Here is a 20,671-nt window from a genome sequence, read left to right on the forward strand (position 1 = left end):
GAATCTGCCTGCCAATGCAGGAGACGTGGGTTCCATCCCTGATCCGGGAAGATCCCACGTGGCCAGCAGCTAAGCCCACACACCACAACTACTGAGCCTCGGATTCTAGCTGCAGCTACTGAGCCCAAGTGCTGCAACTGCTGAAACACACACGCCCTAGAGCCCGTGCAGTGCGACAAGAGAAGCCGCTGCAATGAGAAGCCTGCGCACCACATCTAGACAGTAGCCCCTAAAGAGAAGCCCGTGCAGCAACAGAGACCTGGCCCGGCCAAAAATAAATAAATACAATTATTTTTTTTTAAAGAGAATCATAAAGAGGTAGCCTCAAATTCTGCACGTAAGTTCTGCCCAAATCTTTGGCTAATTCCTAAACTACCTGCACGTGAGAGGTCCAAGAAGTTCATCTATGGCTTTAAAAACTAAACAGAGATTTCAGCTGCTACCAACTGCAGGGGAGTCTGAGTGTGGAGTTTGAAGTAGGCCCAGTTAACCTCCCGTCAAAACAAATAATCAAGACTCTTTGGAAAAACAGAACAGAATCCAGAGTTTCTACAGTGATTATTTATGTTTTGAATAAAACCCCAAATCACTAGACAAAGGGGGAAACTCGCATGACTCATCCATAATCAATGCAGACTAACTTCAGGATTCTGCAGATACTGAAGTTAGCAAAGGAAGATTATAAAAGTTATTAGGACTAAGCTTACTTTTCCTTTATGACCTTAAACAAATAAGAGCTATCAGTAAAGAAAGCAAAAGTATAAAAATAGAACCAAATGGAAATTCTAGATTTGAAATATAAATAAAATATCTAATGGATAGACTTAAAAGAATACTGGTTATGATGTCATAATAAGTGAACAAAAAGAGAGATAATTAGAAATTATCCAGTCTAAAGAACAGAGGATAAAAGACTGGGGGGAAAAACAAAGAACAGAACAGAAAAGGGACTTCGTGACTTATGGGAACAATATAAAAAGTTCTAATATATGAGTAATTGGAGTCCTAGAAGGAAAGCACAGAGAGAATGAGGCAGGGAAAAAAATAGTTGAAGGAATAATAGCTGAAAATTTCCCAAATTTATAGATTCAAGAAGCTCGGCAAACCCTAAGCAGAACAAATACAAAGAAAACCACACCTGTGATATCCTTTGTAAATTTTCTGAAAACCAAAGATGAAGAGAAAAACAGTTTAAAAACATATACAAGAAAATACAAATGACCACTGACTTCTCTTCAAAAGTATTTGTGTTTCCAAACACAGCATCATTGTGTTTTAGCATAATTCAATTTTAACACAGCACCGACTAGAAAAGACAGGGTAAGATGTCCATGACACGAGGCCCTTAACAGAATCATCAGGGATTTTTTCTTCAGTCCATCCTTCAGAGAAGATCAAAGAAACCAGTTACTCCACAGTGAAATGACTAAAAACCTAGTTAAGAAAATAAAATTTTGCCTTCATTGTATAAATACAAATAAGCACTAGGTAGTCATACCAATCCTTAAAAAGCCAGGGTAGAAAACTGGTAGCAGAGAGTTTAGAAAAAGGAGAGCTGATTAAATTGGATTATCATCCTGACAGCCCCTTTTTCTAATCTCTAGTCAATGCTGCCTCCCTGGGGGTTTATTTTCTTTATATTCTTTGGATATCAAAGGGGTTACTTTTCAGGTGCTATGGACCTGATCTAGGACCTGAGTTAGACGACTTAAAAGAAAATTTTGTAACTCTCCTCAGGATCAAGATCAACATACGAAAATAAAAAAAAAAAGGAAATAATAGACATTTCTGAAATTGAAGTTTCATCAGAGACATTCAAACAAATCAACTTATAGATGTATTTTAAAACTACCTTCAAAATGGTTGGAAATAGAAAGCAAAAATCAAATAACATTTATCAGAAGTGGAATTTAAAAGGTTATACTGATTCTTACAAAATTTAATAAAGTATTAGGATAAAAACATCTTAGAGAACCAAAGATAGAACTTCTTAGAATGGCTGTATTCTCAACAACCTTTTACATTAAAGTTACAAAAACTGGTTCTAACAATGGCACTGGACTGAAGGCCTTAAGCCTTTAAATTCTCTAACCCCTATTCCCTGTCCTGACTTCTCTTCCTTACTCTAGATTTCCATTCACCACTGTCTCAGGGTCAGAGGAAGTATGTTACCGAAAAGAATCTTCCTAACTTCAGTATTCCCAGAACTATTATTTCATGTTTTGCCATAACTGTATAACCCGTCTACTATTAGTGCTAATTAGTTTTCTTTATATGGACTCACACTTATTTTACTTGTATAAAACTTAAAATTATAGCTACAATTGGAAAAGCAGTATAATGGGCTGTCAATAAAATGATAGATGGATAAAGTATGAAACATGATTATTAAGTTCTAATTAGATTCTATTGTCTTCTAAAGTGTGAGACATGATCTCTTGGACAGAACAAAGAGTGACGTTTAAAAAATAAATAAAAAATTACAAAAAAAAAGAGTTACGTTAAATAACAATATCTAACTGAGGTGTTCTCATTGATAATAAGAAAGACTTTTAAAGGATTAAGAGAACTGAGACTTATGTCGTGTTGATAGTGGCAGAGTAACCACCACTGGAATAACTCTCACACTGCTAACAGTTATAAACTGTGGACAAAATGTAATCAACTATTTGAAGATACTGGAGAGGGGCCACAGCAGGCGAAAACTGGAGGGGCCTTCAAGCCTTAAAAAGGGGAACTACACTCACTAGATGAAATCCACTCACTCAGGATGTTCCCGTGTCTAGGCTGCATGGGGCAGCTAGACCTGCAGCAGATATCCGCAGTTTTATTGGCTTGTGGTGTCAGGGCTAAAAAGCTAATAGAGGAACTAAAACTGAATAGTAAAAAATATGATCTCCCAACAGAAGGATAGAAAGGAGAAATAAAGGAATAAAAAAGAGCCAAGACACAGAGAAAATAGCAAAACCAGTGGAACTGAATTGAACACACCAGGAATTACATCAAATGTAAATGAATCTAACAAACCAATTGAAAAACTGGAATTATCTGACTAAATAAAAAAGGAAGACCTAACTCTGTGCTGTCAACAAGAGACACAAACTGCCCTGGTGGCACAGTGGGTGCAAGTCCGCCTGTCAATGCGGGGGACATGGGTTCGATCCCTGGTCTGGGAGGATTCCATGTGCTGTGGAGCAGCTAAGCCCAAGAGCCACAACTGCCAAGCCTGAGTGCTGCACCTGCTGAAGCCCATGCACCGAGGGCCCGTGCTGCACGAGAGGCCACCACAGCGAGAGGTCCATGCCCCACAATGAAAAGTGGACCGCACGCACCACGGCTGGAGAAAGCCCGAGTGCAGCAGTGAAGACCCAGCGGAGAAAGCCCGAGTGCAGTAGTGAAGACCCAGCACAGCCAAAAATAAATGAATAAGCATTAAAAAAAAAAAAAAGACCTTAATACAGGACAAATTCAATTTCAAAACAACATGTATTACCAGCGATAAGAGGAATATTTTATAATGATAAAGGGATTGTTTCACCAGGAAGACATATAATTCTGAAATGTATGAACCTAATAGCAGAACTTCAAAACGTTAAAGAAAAAGCTGATAGAGCTAAAGAGAGAAATAGAGAAACTCACAATCATAGTTGGAGATTTTAATATCCCATCTCAGAAATGGACAGAATTAGACCAACACACAACCACACTCAAAAAACTAGGATATGAAGAATATGAAAAAACATCATTAAGTAACTTCACCTAATTACATAATTAACATTTATAAAACATGTTATCCAGCAACTGTGGAGTAGCGGAATACATGTTCTTTCAAGTGAAAATGGAATATTTTTCATGATACACATTATTTTAGGTCATGAATTCATAATTCTCAATGAACTTCAAAAGAAATTGCATTTTACCTAATCTATTCCCTGACCACAAATAATTCAACTAGAAACAACAACGTTAAGATAACCAGAGAAGTCTCAGATATTTGGAAATTGAACTGTGCACATATAAATAATCCCTGAGTCAAAGAAATCACAAAGGAAAAATTACTTTGGACAATGATGAAGAAAGTACAATGCTTATTGTACTTATCCCCTTATTGTATTGTTATCCCCTGCTTTTCAAAAGTTTGCTTTATAACCACTTCGCTTTTACCTGTTTTTCACAGTGGAAAGAAAGCCAAAGAGGCTTTTCACTTTTACCAAAAAAGAAGATGAAAAATGACAATAACATTCAGCACTTACTTTGCAGCCAGCCACCAACCACCATTATAAAGGTGGCGAGCAACTGGAAGCAGCTACAGTGGCCCCACCAACCTCCCCCGGGAACAACAGTCAGCATCTCAGCAACAAACTGCCGTATTTGAACTGTCTGTGCTGTATCTCAGTTTATTTTGTGCATTGGTTAGCAAGGTGTGTCCTAAGGTGATTGTTTCTTCACACCATTTCAGGTTGTGAAACATTTCAGAGGAATGCTGTCCTTTCAGACAGTGAAAGGAAAACCTATATTAGAACAGGTGAAATGAAACAATGGCAATAGAAATTAGAATGAATGGTGATTGCCTGTGAAACGCGGGGATTACCTGAAACATGGCACTCAGGCATGACACGTTCTTAAGTTAGGAAACGTTTGACTTGATCTGACTTTTTAAGGAACAGATCATCTGAGCCCATGGGCAGTAGTGCCATCATCTCCTATGACTCCCAGTATTATATCTTCAGCCAAAACTTTTCCTCTGAACTCGAAACTTGTATATTAAACCATCTACTTAATGTCATTTTGAATATAACATACCATAATAGATCTCCGATTCCTTCCTCAAAAGCCACTTATCTCCACATCTTTCCATCTCAGTAAACAGCATCATTGTCTACTCCGTTGCCCAAGCTAAAAATCAAGTGTTATTCCTGCTTTCTCTGTATCCCTTATTTCTCATATCTAATGTGTCACCAAATATTGTTGCTTCTACTTCCACACATAGGTCACAAGCCCATCTACTTCTGTGCATTGCCACTACCACTGTTCTTGTCTAAACTCTTGTCTAAAATCCCTCTGGATACTCCAGTGACTTCCTCGATTACATATTTACACAGAACCACAGCAGTTTTTTAGAAAATAACTTGGATCATTCTCCAGTTTAAAAATCCTTCCAGGGTCTTGCCTGGTGGATCGGTGGCTAAGACGCTGAGATCCCAAAAGAGGGAGTCTGGGCTTGATCCCTGGTAAGGGAAAGTAAAGTGTTAGTCGCTCAGTCTGACTTTGAGACCACAACTGAGCAACTAACACTTTCCCTGACCAAGGATCAAACCCAGACCTCCTGCACTGGGAGCTCAGTCTCGGGGAACTAGACCCTAAATGCCGAAACTAGGAGCCGGTGTTAGCCAAAAAAAAAAAAAATCCTTCATTAGCTCTCCCTTCCTCCAGTCCTGCCTGCCTCCTCCATCTCATCCTAAACCAGTGACTGCCGTGCTCAAATGTAATCCAGCTACAGGAACCTCAGACTCGTAACCATCTCAAAGTCTTTGCACAGGCTCTTTCGTCTGCTTGAAAGGACCTTTGTACTCCTTTTCTGCCTTCAAGTCTAAATTCAAATGTCACCTCCCTTGAGCCTGTATTACATTCAGAGGACTGTCCTCCACCCTATTATATTCTATCTCAGGACGCTTTGTCTTCACAGCCCCTCTCAGAATCTCAAGTTTTCATGTTTACTTGTTTACAGTCTGTCTCACTCACTGCTCCCAACATACACAAGCACACACTCATGTACACATACATGTGCACACCCACATCCAAAACCTACCTGGAATGTAGTCTAGAACAGAGATCCCATCTGTCTTATTCATAGTCCTCATCTTAGTACCATGGCTGGTACAGCGGTTCAGAACATATCTCCCACTTTGGCATTTATTTTGAATTAAAGGCACTGGAGAAACAGCCAGTACAAGAAAGACACTCTCACCTTCCTTTGTCCCCTTACTAAGCAGGAGATAAATCTCCCATGTGATAAAAAACAGGAATGAAATAATGCCATTTGCAACAATATAGATATACCTAGAGATCATCATACTAAGTGAAGTCAGAAAGACAAATACCAAATATCATTAATATGTGGAATCTAAAATAAGACGCAAATGAACATATCTATAAAACAGAAACAGACTCAGACATGGAGAACAGACTTGTGGTTACTGAAGGCGGTGGGGAAGACAAGAACTGGGAGCTTGAAATGTGCAGATGCTAACTAGCATAGAGGACGGATAAACAAGATCCTACAGTACAGAACAGGGAACTATATTTAATATCCTGTGATAAACCAGAATGCAAGAGAATATGAAAAAGACTAAATATAACTGAGTCACTTTGCTGTACAGCAGAAATTAAAAAAAGTACTCCCTGTGAAAGGTGCCCTCAGTGTACCTGGAATAGGCATCCTCACCACCAGATACAGGGAATTTAGGGCCAAAGAGGCTGGATAAACAAATCTTGTTACTTCGTCACCATTTATTACTTCCAGCCCAAACCCCTTTGTCTTGTCAATTCTTCACAAATCTATTGTTTCTTTGTCTAAAAGTTATAAAAGCATCCTGCTCTGGTCATGTCTTTCAGTCTCTTATCTTTGCGGGGCTTTTGTACAGGAATGGAATTAAATTTTCCTCTTGTTAATCTTTTCATTACAGGGGTTGGGAAGATCCCCTGGAGAAGGGATAGGCTCTCCACTCCAGTATTCATGGGCTTCCCTGGTGGTTGAGACCGTAAAGGATTCTCCTGCAATGTGGAAGACCTGGATCCTTGGGCTGGGAAGATCCTGGAGTGAGGGCATGGCAACCCACCCCAGTATTCTTGCCTAGAGAATCCCCTATGGACAGAGGAGCCTGGTGGGCTACAGTCCATGAGATTGCAAAAGTTGGACACAACTGAGCGACTGAGCACAGCACTCATTCAAGAACCTAGAAGGGTAGAGGCAAAATTATTTTCCCCCTCTACAGTGACATATAGTGAATATTGAATAAATTAAGGTAATACCTGGGGATGCCGGGACAGCCAACTGAGAAGTTTCTTGGTTAAAATACATAGAACATCTCTGTTCTGACAGTCTCCTTTTTCTTAAAAACTAGCAAGGCTTCTTTTCTTTCAGTGAGAAAGAGGCTACATTTGTCACTTTCATTTCTGACAATTGTAAAAAGTTAGAATCACCCCACACAGCCTGGGAGAAAAAATAAGTCTCTGGACTATTTTTCAGGCTAAAATTTTTTAGGCTCCTATAGATAGGGAGGTGGGCTTCCCAGGTGGCTTAGTGGTAAAGAATGCCAGTGCAGGAGATGCATCCATGGCTTCAGTCCCTAGGTTGGGAAGAGATCCCGGGGAGGAGGAAATGGCAATCCACTCCAGTATTCTTGCCTGGAGAATCCCACGGACAGAGGAGTCTGATGGGCTACAGCCTGTGGAGTGGGAAAGAGTCAGACATGGTAGAAGGGAGAAGAAGAAACTCAGTGCTGAGTACAGAATGAAGGAGACTATGGAGTGGCTGAATCCTCTCCCTGCCTCTTATCCCCCTGCCGCCAACCCCCCATCCCCCACCCACACAGCTGCTTCCTGGTCAGCGGGCGACCTGAACACACACACACACAGCCGTGTCATTCCCCTACTTGGAATTCTTTAATGGCTTTCAATCTACCACTGAATAAATCTTCAAGGATTTCACCCCAGCTCAGTTACCGATTGGTTGTTATTTGCTTGTCCTTTCATGTGACAGCCTGGTTTTCACTTCTGAAAACTCCACCATCCACCATGTACTCTTATCTCTTGGTTTCTTTAATCCCTTTCCCAAGACTGGCTGCCGAATGGGGCGTAAATATTTCCCAGGGAAGCTACATAGCCCCCTTTACAGGCAATCTTTCTCACTTCCTCTGCCCATGCTAAAGATGCCAGTGTTCTGGGGCTCGTTCGAGGTGCCCCACATGCTCTCTGTGATCACATCCAACAGACTTGTCTCTTTTCTCTCCTTTCCTCCTCTACTCACCCCTCTTTGGGCCAAGTCTTTAGAGTTATAAGAAAGCCTTCCCTGGTGGTCCAGTGGTTAGGACTCTGCAGTCTCAATGCAGGGGGCCCAGGTTCAATCCCTAGTCAGGGAACTAGATCCTACATGCCACAAAGAACAATTCGCCTGCGGCAACTAAAGATGCCATATGCTGCGACTAAGACACAGCGCAAAGAAAGAAATGCGGTTTTTTAAAGGCAAATAATTTCAGAGGCAGAGTAAAGGTAAATGTCACTTGGGAGCAATGTATTTGTTTATCCCCTTTCTCCCTACAAGCTGGGACACCCTAGAATTGGCCAAGGCTTCCCTCATTGCAGGGCAGCCCAGCTACAAACATCTCACTCTGCCCCTCGTTTTCGCACTTGGCCCCAGGCTAATTCCTGTTCTCAGAAAGTGTGCCAGAAATAGCAGACAGCGGGAAACAATAGGTACTCTTTGGTCTTAAGCGGTTTATTTGCATTTTGAAAAAGGTTCCTTCCTAGAAAATACCTGTCTCAAAGAGCTTTTGTCTTAGAAAGAAAGATCCTCGGAAAGGTCGTTTTCTATCCAGCTTTCTAGACTTAGGTGTTACTTTTTCTGAGCCCCCATCAAGACTCGTTTCATTTCCCATTCCCCTGCCCCCAGTCATTAAGATCCTGGAGAATGGGGATTTAGTGTTGCCAAGGCCTAGCATGAGAATGGAACGGAGCTTCATTTTTTTGTACAAACTCTAAAGGGATTGGTAGTGGTTGCCTGGAGCTCAGAGAAGGACCATGATCCTGGGGAGATGGAGAACGGCAGCCCCCCCAGCATTAGAGCCTCCTAGGAATTATCGGGGCCCGGGGTAGGCTGCCCTCAAAGGCATACTGATGATTTTGGGTTAAAGTTGCTTAAGAAATGGCCAACAGAAGAGGGACACTCTGACCCTCCTCTCTTTCTCCCTGAAAGCAGGAAATCTCTCCCGTGAAAAGTAGATTTCCTGCATCTGGAGGTCAAACACCCTTACTGCCAAAGATAGGAAATTCAGGCTGAGATGCCTATTTACACAAACCTTTTTACCTCTTTAAGTTACTACCCCAAGCCCAAATTCTGTGTTGATTCTTCGCTAATTGGGCGCCTAAGTTTCTTTGTCCGGCCAGTTCCTCACAAGTTTATTGTTTCTTTCTCTAAAAGGTATAAAAGCTGCCCGCTTTGGCCACTCCTTAGGTTCCATGAGAACTTCATGCACCTGGATTAAAATGTGCTCCTTTTTCTCCTAACCTGTTTTGTGTTAATTTGATTATTAGCCCAGTTATAAGAACCAAGAGGAGTAGAGGGGGAAATTTCCCCCTCTCCACAGAATGAAATGAATTAATGGTCACAGTGCTGCTACTAACACCCTTCATCCTGGAGGGGAGATGTCTGGGTTTCTTGGGGCCAACAATCACTCTGTAGACCTCAGGCTTTTCTGGGGGAACTCTCGCTTCCCTCCAGCCTCTACAGGAATGACTTAGTGAAGCTCTCGACTCTCAGGCCTGGCCCCTCATCACGACCACCTGGCCAACTCTGGTATTGGCAGATGACACGCACCCGCTTCCCACACCCCACCTACCATAAATGAGGAGAGTTGTGTGAATTTTCCTACCTCTCCATGGCTGATTTCAGCTCATTTGTCTCCAACTTTGATACAAAAGGCTTTGAGACTCCCCCCACCTCAGCCTTCAATTTTATTGTCCCTCTGGGCTACTTATTTCAACCTCCAGGTGACCCAGGGTTTGTCATTATTCCCAGGAATTTTAACGCCCTTGCAAATGACAGATTTCCTCAATCAAATTCTCCCCATCTCGAAACTCTTCTCACACTTCAGAACAGCTCCATTTGCAGAAAGGTCAGCTCTAATAATTTGACTCACCACTTTGCTGTCCTGTCCCCATCTTTCCAGCTGTCTCACTTGTTTATTTCCACAAGGCCTGCCATATATTTGATCAAACCTGCTGCTGCTGCTGCTGCTGAGTCGCATCAGTCGTGTCCGACTCTGTGCGAACCCATAGACAGCAGCCCACCAGGCTCCTCTGTCCCCGGGATTCTCCAGGCAAGAACACTGGAGTGGGTTGCCATTTCCTTATCAAACCTGTCCTCTGGCAAATTGGTCACACAGAGATCTCATCTCTAGCCTAGGTCTCGCGTTCATTGCTTCAGCCCCTGGGGCAGCTGCCCTATACTCTTTAGGCCTCCTCTGGCAGCTGAACAATGTTGTGAAAGATTATAGGACGATGAAGACTATAATTTTAAATGTATGACGTCTAGTTTAAGCTGGGTTTTCAATGCCCTTGTTGTTCAGTCGCTAAGTCGTGTCTGACTCTTCGCGACCCCATAGACTGCAGCACACCAGGCTTCTCTGTCCTCCACTATCAATGCGCTTAGTTAATGCTCTTTTAGGATTCCAAGTCTGTGCCTTCATTAAATCCCACCATGGCTTAAACCTGAATCACTCACTCTTCTTATCACACCTTTTGCTTTACACTTACCTTTTTTGGCCGAGGATTCCACCTCCTACTTCAGTCAGAAAAAAGGAGCAGTTTCTTGCCTAGATCCCACCAACAAACACCTCTGCAGTTTCATCTGTTCTCAATTAACCTCCTTTTCTTGTTCAAGACTATTTTTCCCTGTCTCTGGTTTTGATCAGTGTTCTCAGAGTGTGGTTCCCAACACTTAGCTTTAGCCAAGGTCTCGGAACAAGTTAAAAATGCAAATGATTGTTGGCCCCACCCCAGACTTGCAGAATCATTCACTCTAGGGACGAGCCCAGCAGGCTGTTTTAACTAGCCCTCCAGGCTAGTCTGAGGCAACTGAAGGATTTGCTCTTTCTTTTGTCCGCATTCTCTTGTTTGCATTAATATTTCCTCTGGGAATTTATTCTGTTAAAAAAGACGCTACAGGCCCCAGATGGAGTCACTTGAGCAAACCAAGACTCAGCACCTAGCCTGATAGAAGTTTTAGCTCTCCCAGGAATGTAATCTTTAACTGGTCTAGAATTACCTGGTCAGCACTAATGATGTAATCCACCCAGTAGATCCCTTCCGTCCCCTCTAAGAAGGTAACCTTGCCTGAAACAATGAACTCTTTCTTTATCTCTCTCCCTTTTCTACCCTTTTGTACAGTCTTCCATTCTTTACAGCTCCTCAGAGCTCCTCTCTACTTATCAGTATGCGCCCGATTCATGAATTGTGAAATAAAGCCAATTTAGATCTTTATATTTACTCAGTTGAATTTTGTTTCTTAACAGTTCTAAGGAAATAATCTAAAATCAGGTCATGATTTTATACTCAGAGATGTTCATTACAGTATTATTTATAATTGGGAAACATTAGAAACATGCCCAAATGGGATAGTTATTAAGGAAAGACAATGTCATATAAGCAACAACTAAATGATATTTATCAAGTTATTTTTTATTATACAGGGAAATGATTATGTTCTAATATTAAATTTAAAAATTTTAAAGGAAATATGAAGTTGTTTAAAGGCTGGTTTACATCCTGACTTCAATACCAGCAATTAGCCACTTCCCTTCCCCCCACTCCACTCCACAGTAACAAGGGTTTAAACTGGTTTTTTTTTTTTTTTGATTGGAGGATAATTGCTTTACAATGTGGTGTTGGTTTCTGCCATACAGCAATCGGCCATAAGTATATATACATTCCCTCCCTCTTGAGCCTCCCTCCACCCTCATCCCACCCCTCTGGGTCATCACAGAGTGCTGGCTAGGCCCCCTGTGTTGGATAGCAGCTCCCCACTCACTGCATATTTCACACATGTGGTGTATATATGTCAGTGCTACTTTCTCACTTTGTCCCGACTTCTTGCCCTGCTGTGACCACAAGTCTGTTCTCTGTATCTGCATCTGTATTCCTGCCCTGCAAATAGGATCATCAGTACCATTTTTTCTAGATTCCATATATATGCGTTAATCTATGATACTTGTTTTTCTCTAACTTACCCATTCTGCATAGCAGGTTCTAGGTTCATCCACTTCAGTTCAACTGATTCACATTCATTCCCTTTTATGACTGAGTAATATTCCATTGTTCATTTGTACCACAACTTCTTTATCCATTCATCTATCAGTGGACATCTAAGTTGCTTCCATGTACTGGCTATTGTACATAGTGCTGCAATGAACATTGGGATATATATGTCTTTTTTAATTAAAACAGAAAACCACAAGATCAAAGAAATTAGGAGAGGAAAGAAAAGGAACAACATTTTAGGAGCTGGTAAAGAAAGGGTAGGATGATAACCATCTTAAGAAAATGGATTCCTCTGACAGGGAAGGATTCCCAAAAGACTCAGAAACTGGCAACATTGTAATAGCTTTCTGAAAAGGGGCACAACTGAGCTACAAACAAAAGGAAAGGTTGAAATTCAGTGTAAGAAGCAGTTGGAGCCCCAGGCTCATCCCCAACTGGTACCCCCAAATGGCTACCTCACCCCTGAGACAGATGTTTATCATTTGCAGAGATTAATGTAAAGGGCCACTGAAGTAAGGGACTCTACCCTGAAAACTGGTGATTAATAACCATTCACATGTTGAAGATCAAAGCCCCCTACTTCTATCCCAATTTGGCTCTCAGACCAGGTAGTCAGCACATCAAAAGATTACTGTTAATTAAGGAAAACCACATATCTCAAGTTAAGGAATTTACTGCTTTTCTGTATATGGGGAAATGCAAAGTCTGGGTTCTTTGGAATTCTTCCTTTGATATGCACCTCAGCTATCTGGGGCAGCATCCTATATTTTCTCACCCTGAGACACTGTGGAGGGTGGTTGCGGTGGCTGACTGTTAGGTAGGAGGGCATCCAGCCTCCCTTCTGAGTTCCCTCAGAGCTTACCTTCCCAGCAGCTGTAATATCACGGCTTGACAGCGGCAACATCCTCTGTTTACCGATAGGGCAGGCAGTGTTTTTCACTCAGTCACTTACAACAGACTCATGCATGTAGGCAGTTGCCATTCTGATGGACTGATGGAGTTGCAAATGCCCGTGGAGTGTATTTCACTTCTACAATATTGATCACATATTAATAGCTACTTACTGCATGCCAGGCTCTCACTGTTTAACTTATGGGCTAGGATAGGTATTATTATTCTCTTATTAAACTGTTGAGGAGACTGAAACACAATGAGGTTAAGTAGCTTGTCACACACCTTGAAAACAGTGAGTTGGAATTTGAGCTGAAACAGTCTAATTTGAGAGGCTTCTGGCTTTAGCCTTAAAACTTTTAGAGATACAGACTTAGAAGATAACTGTTATTTAAAAAAAAAAAAAGACTTAGAAGTCTTGAGGAACCTGAAAATGAAAACTACCCAAGAAATATTTTATCAACTTAATTATTTAGAGAGGGAGAAAATCTTTAGGTGGTTAGATGGCTAATATATTATATGAGTAAGCAGAGCAAAAGCTATTCAAGAATTAGCAGTAACATTTATGATTCAGCAGTTACTATAAGCAGCTGAATTAAATACAGATTTTAGATACCTAAATATCTATCTTATGTAAATCATATAGATGTATAAAATAATATAGTCTTAAGAGGTATTAATACATGCATCTTTATCATTTCAACACCAAAGGAATGCAGGCTGGTTCCCTTTCACTGCTGAGGCTGTGTAGAAGGAGCTGCCTTTTGGAGATACTCAAACTGAGCAAAGTGCAAGACTTAGGAGATAGTGGAAAGGACAGGGACCGTGTGCTGTTTTGTGTACAGAGAATTATAAGAACGGCTTCCAGGTGTTGAATGCTAGCTCTTGCGAGGCACTCTTTGGAGTTTTACATTCATTCCTAACCATCACTGTATTCTTGTGAATATAGTGATTCACAAGGACTATATTCTTGTGAAATCATGATCCTTGTATCCATCTTATATATTGGGGATGTGTATCCAACATGGTACAGCTCCTAAACTAAAATTGAGGACTGTCTCTGTTCCAAAGATGAAATCATCAGCTCACATCTGATGGAACAAGGGCCCAGAGACCATCTTCGGTAGCAGTGGAATCAACTGGTATTGTTTTGTTGCTTACCTGTTAAAAATGCTCACCTGGAATTCGGGGTGCAGACAGCAAACTGGCCTCGTCATGGGTAATTGGTGTGATTCCTTCAGAGCCCGGTGGGATACAGACAGACCCCACTGGGCTGAGAAGATAGAAAACTCTACCTAGTAGGCTTATCTAAACATATTAGTTTATTTATTTATTTTTACCCCATGTCTCCATTTTTAAAAAGGATTTTATTATTCATTTCTGTTTATTTTTGGCTGTGCTGCTGCATGTGGCTTTCTCTAGTTGTGGCAAGTGAGGGCTATTATCTAGTTGTGGCGCTCAGGCCTCTCACTGAGATCACTTTTCTTGTTGCAGAGCACAGGCTCTAGGCGCTCAGGCTCAGTAGCTGTGGTGCACGGGCTTAGTTGCTCCATAGCCTGAAGATCTTCCTCGACCAGGGATTGAATTCATGTCTCCTGCGCTAGCTGGCAGATTCTTAACCACTAGACCACCAGGGAAGCTCCATATCTTCCCTTTTTTGGTCAATTATTTTTTAAAATTGAAGTATAGTTAATTTACAATGTTGTGTTAGTTTCAGGTGTATGGCCAAGTGATTTAGTTATACATATACGTCCCAGGTAGTATGTATAGTGATAAAGAACCTGCCTGCCCGTGGAGGAAGCATAAGAGACATGGGTTTGATCCCTGCGTCTGGAAGAACCCCTGGAGGGGGGCATGGCAACCCACTCGAGTATTCTTGCCTGGAGAATCCCATGGACAGAGGAGCTTGGCAGGCTACAGCTCATAGGGTCCAACAGAGTTGGACATGACTGAAGGGACTTAGCACAAACATATGTATGTGTGTATCTGTGTGTGTAAAGATCTTTTTTTTTTTTGTACAGTTCTTCTGTGTATTCTTGCCATCTCTTCTTAATATCTTCTGCTTCTGTTAGATCCATACCATTTCTGTCCTTTATCGAGCCCATCCTTGCATGAAATGTTCCTTTGGTATCTCTGATTTTCTTGAAGAGATCTCTGGTCTTTCCCATTCTGTTGTTTTCCTCTATTTCTTTGCATTGATCGCTGAAGAAGGCTTTCTTATCTCTTCTTGCTATTCTTTGGAACTCTGCATTCAGATGTTTATATCTTTCTTTTTCTCCTTTGGCCACCTCATGCGAAGAGTTGACTCATTGGAAAAGACTCTGATGCTGGGAGGGATTGGGGGCAGGAGGAGAAGGGGACAACAGAGGATGAAATGGCTGGATGGCATCACTGACTCAATGGACGTGAGTCTGAGTGAACTCCGGGAGTTGGTGATGGACAGGGAGGCCTGGCATGCTGCGATTCATGGAGTCGCAAAGAGTTGGACACGACTGAACGACTGATCTGATCTGATCTGATCCGTGTGTGTGTGTGTTTTCTTTTTCAGGTTCTTTTTCTGTATGGGTTATTATAAAATATTAAGTACAGTTCCTTGTGCTATACAGTAAATAGTCCTTCTTTATGTTTTATATTTAGTAATGTGTATATGCTAAAGATACTAGATTACAATAAGTACATTTTCAACTAAAAAAGTACAAGTAATTTTTGAGGTATTGTACAAATAAGCAAAACAAAGATAAAATATAAAGCACCTGCTATTGGGGAGGGAAGTGGGAGGGGGGTTCAGGATGGGGAACACAGGTACACCCATGGCTGATTCATGTCAATGTATGGCAAAAACCACTACAATACTGTAAAGTAATTAGCCTCTAATTAAAATAAATAAATTAATTTAAAATAAAAAAAATCACCTGCTATCTAATCACCCAGTGACAAAGTTAATATTTTATTATATATCATTCCAGACATCTTTTCTGTTTCTCTTTTCTCTCTCTCACGCACACACGTTTGTTTGTTTTGCACCAGGTCTTAGTTGCTGCATTTAGGACCTGGCTCCCTGACCAGGGATCAAATCAGGGCCCCCTGCATGGAAGAGCAGAGTCTTAGCCACTGCACCACCAGGCAAATCCCATGTGTTGTTGTTTTTTTCTTAGTTGACTTTTTTTAGGTAATAATATCAATTTGGAATATTGGGGATCTATTAAAAATTTACACATTTTTGTTCAATGTACTGTAGACTAAAAAAAAAAATTCATAACCTAAAAGTTAAGAGTTGTGTTTTATTTAACAGGAATTTTTAAGACTTTAAGCCTGGGAGGCAGCATGTCAAATAACCCAGAGATAATTGCTCCAAGGATGTGAGGGAGAAGCCAGGATATATATAAGTTCTGCAACAAAGGGCAGTAGTCTGAACAACAAAAGATTATTCTTAATTTTAAAAACTCAGATATGTGAAGTTAAATAATTTAGTGCTTTTCTATGTATGGAAAGATGCAAGTCTGGGCTCAGTGAAGTCATCCCTTTGATATGCACCCTAGCTATCTGGGGCCAGTAGGCTGTGTATTCATATCCTGAGTTTCCTTAGGGCTCAACATGGGGAGTGGCTGGAGTCTGATAGCTGTTCAGTTCAGTTCAGTTGCTTAATTGTATCCGACTCTTTGCGAATCCATGGACTGCAACACACGAGGCCTCCCTGTCTATCACCAACTCCCAGAGTTTACTCAAACTTATGTCCATTGAGTCAGTGATGCCGTCCAACCATCTCATTCTCTGTTGTCCCCTTCTTCCACCCTCAATCTTTCCCAGCATCAGGGTCTTTTCCAATGAGTCAGCTCTTCACATCAGGTGGCCAAAGTATTGGAGTTTCAGCTTCAGCATCAGTCCTTCCAATTCAGGACTGATTTCCTTTAGGATTGACTGGTTTGATCTCCTTGCTGTCCAAGGGACTCTCAAGAGTCTTTTCCAACACCATAGTTCAAAAGCATCAATTCTTTGGCACTCAGCTTTCTTTTGGAGAAGAAAATTGCAACCCATTCCAGTATTCTTGCCTAGAGAATCCTGTGGACAGAGGAGCCTGGTGGGTTGCTGTCCATAGGGTCGCACAGAGTCGGACACAACTGAAGCGACTTAGCATGCATGCATGCATGCACTGGAGAAGGAATTGGCAACCCACTCCAGTATTCTTGCCTGGAGAATCCCAGGGACAGCAGAGCCTGATGGGCTGCTGTCTATGGCGTTGCACAGAGTCAGACACCACTGAAGCAACTTAGCAGCAGCAGCAGTTTTCTTTATAGTCCAACTCTCACATCCATACATGACTACTAGAAAAACCATAGCCTTGACTAGATGAACCTTTGTTGGCAAAGTAATGTCTCTGCTTTTTAAATATGCTGTCTAGGTTGGTCACAGCTTTTCTTTCAAGGAGCAAGTGTCATTTAATTTCATGGCTGCAATCACCATCTGCAGTGACTTTGGAGCCCAAGAAAATAAAGTCTGTCACTGTTTCCATTGTTTCCCCATCTATTTGCCATCAAGTGATGGGACTGGATGATAGCTGTTAGCTGTTAGCTGGCAGGTATTCTTTCCTTCCTGAGTCCCCTCAGGACTCACCAGTTCACCATTGACTGTAGCTGCAACCTCTGAAAAATGGAGACATCCTTTGTTTCCTGTTATGGCAGGCAATATTCCATTTATCAGTACTAAGACATCGTGGTATATAGTATCTGTAAACATGAAAACTTGTGCAACCCAATCACAGCTATATAGTCCTTTTAAAATAACCAAGGCCTGGAGGCAGTAAGTATATTTATTTTGAGGGGGAAGCTGACTAGATTATAAAATTTTAAGGAATTGAAAAATTGCTCCACTATTAACCCAGTCTCCTTAAAGCAGTGTAAAAATGAAACACAGAAAAAGGCTAGGGAGAGTGGTTTAAACAAAGACAATTAACAAAAAGAATAAACCATCTTAAGCATTGGTGCAACACTTTTCTAGATTAGGACAGATGAACAAAGAGTAACTATGTTTTATATGTAAGCTAGTTTGTAAGGTCAGATTCTATAGTATAGAAGCTCCTGTTGCATATAAAATTTTGTACGGTTACATAAATGAATAAATATGTCATTTAGTTTGCCAGTTATGAGGATGTGCATTCACATTTATAATAAGTAGTTAATCTAAAATGTGAGACTTAATAGTATTGAGTACTGCCCTGCTAGAGTTAATTGTATACAGGTTCTAGGAAAAATAAAAGATGCTGGAGGCTAAAAAAAAAAAAAAAAAAGAGTAAACCAAGGATGTAAGCACTTACCTGGGAAGTAGCTGGAATATATTATTACTTTTAGTGCTTCTTTCTCAGACCTGGCCTTTTTAATTTGAGTATTAAGATATAATACAATACTAATAACAACAATGATAATAGTTATAATCTATTGAGCCCATGGCAGGAGCCATCTATGAACTGAGCACCTTATATACAGGCTCTTTTATCCTTTAAAATCTTACTCTTATTGTGGAGTAATCTTAGTGAAATAAGGCCTAAGCATTCTGCTTTCTGAAGTAGTGTAGAGGAGATAAAATAAATTTACCTCTATTTTTCCAAGTTCTTGGCTAAGACCCCTCACCCTCTTAATAAGGACAGGTTAACAGGAGAAAATAAAACAATTTTAATTACATACATTCATACTGGAGCCTGGGCTTTCCCAGGTGGCACTAGTGGTAAAGAACCTAGCAGGAAGCCAATGCAGGAGACATTGAGATGTGGATTCAATTCCTGAGTCAGGAAGATGCCCTGGAGGAGGGCATGGCAATCCACTCCAGTCTTCTTGTCTGGAGAATCCCATGGACAGAAGAACCTGGCAGGCATAGTCCATAGGGTTGCAAAGAGTTGGGCACGACTGAAGCAACTGAGCAGCTGCAGCAGCATACTGGAGCCTAAGATTTGAGACTCAAAAGGGAGCCAGACATGGACTTCCTTGGCGGTTCCCTGGTAGCTTAGATGATAAAGAACTTGCCGGCAATGTGGGAGAGCAAGGTTCAATCCCTGCGTTGGAAAGGTCCCCTGGAGAAGGACATGGCAACCCACTGCAGTATTCTTGTGTGGAGAATTCCATGGACAGAGGAGCTTGGTGGGCTACAGTCCATGGGGTTACAAAGAGTCGGACTGAATGGCTACATTTTAACTTTAGTGCACTTCCAAGGCAGTGTGTGCGGGTTCAACCCCTGGTGGGAGAACTAAGATCCCACATTCCTTGCAGTGTGATTAAAAAAAAAAAAAAGGCAGCCAGACAGTTGAGACTTAAGTACCACCCCAATCTAAGGACAGAGCTGGGGGCTGGGACTTCAGAGGGGGATACCATTCAGAGGTAGTGAGAAGAGGAGTGTTTGGTAAACTAAGGTTGCCGGCCAGTGCAGATGAGTTCCTCCAGTGAAACAGTTATGTGTTTCCAGTACAGGCCCCTTTCTAAGGTAAACTTCTTTATAAATGTAGATTTCCTTTACCAAAGGGTAACTGCTGCTGTTTTCAGAGCCTCTTTTGAACTTGCAGTTTCTTAAAAAGAATCCCCTCAAAATAATTCTTATACCAAAGAGACATATTTTAGGGTGGCACATTGACCAACCCTTCAGGATGGAGAAGAAAAAATATTCCAGATGAAATCAGGGATCTTCATTTTGTTTGGTTTCAGTCTGCAGTTCAATGTACTTTCCTAAATGAGCCAGTACTTTCAGTAGTGATCCAACAACCAGCTGAGCTAAGGTGAATAAATGTGAATGTGAAAGTCTCAGTCGTGTTGTAACAGGAGGGAAAGGGTCAGTGCATAACTTTTGAAAGAATGACATAGCCCAAGGACACAACATAAACGGATTAGAATCAAATGGGACCAAGATGGCAGACAAGACTAGACCTTGATCCTCAATCAGCAAGTGAAATGACACCCCCAGAGGCGCCATGACAGTTCCAAGGCTGTCAAAAGACCAAGGAGTGGCCCAGTTCCTGGCAATCTCCACCCCCTTCTCCAAAATAGATGGAATAATCTTCCCACTCATTAGCAGATGAAACTACTCAGCCCATAAACGCTAACCACACCACATTTCTCGCTGCACTCACCCTCTGCGGTGGCCCATAATCTGTGTGTGGAATGTCCCTCTCTCTGAATCCGAATAAATCCACAAGTTACCTATCACTTTGTCTCTCACTGAATTCTGTGATGAGACATCAAGACCTGAGCTTCATTAGGTCTTGAAACCAGGTTCGGTAGGTTTTGGCTGGATTCTAGTCCCAGCCATGTGGGTTCGAGTCCCATGCAGAGTTTTGACTAGGTTTGAGTCCCAGCTACATGGATTCAAGTCCCAAGTGGGGTTTTGGCTGGGTTCAAGTGCCAGCCATGTGGCTTCAAGTCCCAAGCAGGGTTTAGGCTGGGTTCAAATCCCAGCCATGTGGGTTCAAGTCCCAGCCATGTGGGTTCAAGTCCCAATCTGAGGTAAATGGTTTCAGTGTCTGACTCTTTGTGACCCCATGGACTGGAGCTTGCCAGTCTCCTCTATTCATGGAATTCTCCAGGCAAGAATACTGGAGTGGGTAGCCATTCCCTTCTCCAGGGATCTTCCCAACCCAGGGATTGAACCCAGGCAAACCCCTAGCTAAATTGGGCTCCTCCTTAACCTCAGTCCAGCTTGACTGTGGCAAATTTACAAGTTTGCCCAAATGTTAAACGTCAAATCCTGGAAGTGCAAAAAGTGATGG

The 20,671-nt window shown here is 41.6% G+C and overlaps 1 protein-coding gene and 1 non-coding gene across 2 annotated transcripts in view; one reads left to right on the top strand and one right to left on the bottom strand.

The window, feature by feature from the left end:
* The window catches only part of CDCA7 (cell division cycle associated 7), a 37,150-nt gene extending 26,444 nt beyond the window's left edge, over positions 1 to 10,706 (bottom strand). The window contains exon 1 of the mRNA XM_019970732.2: positions 10,534 to 10,706. The gene's annotated coding sequence lies outside the window, so the exon portion shown is untranslated. The remainder of the gene's footprint in view (positions 1 to 10,533) is intronic.
* Positions 8,069 to 8,141, top strand: TRNAE-CUC (transfer RNA glutamic acid (anticodon CUC)). Its single transcript has one exon. It is a non-coding gene; the product is annotated as a tRNA-Glu (tRNA).
* Positions 10,707 to 20,671: the final 9,965 nt, after the last annotated feature.

The sequence above is a fragment of the Bos indicus genome, chromosome 2 (assembly GCF_029378745.1).
Source record: "Bos indicus isolate NIAB-ARS_2022 breed Sahiwal x Tharparkar chromosome 2, NIAB-ARS_B.indTharparkar_mat_pri_1.0, whole genome shotgun sequence".
Taxonomy (NCBI): Eukaryota; Metazoa; Chordata; class Mammalia; order Artiodactyla; family Bovidae; genus Bos; species Bos indicus.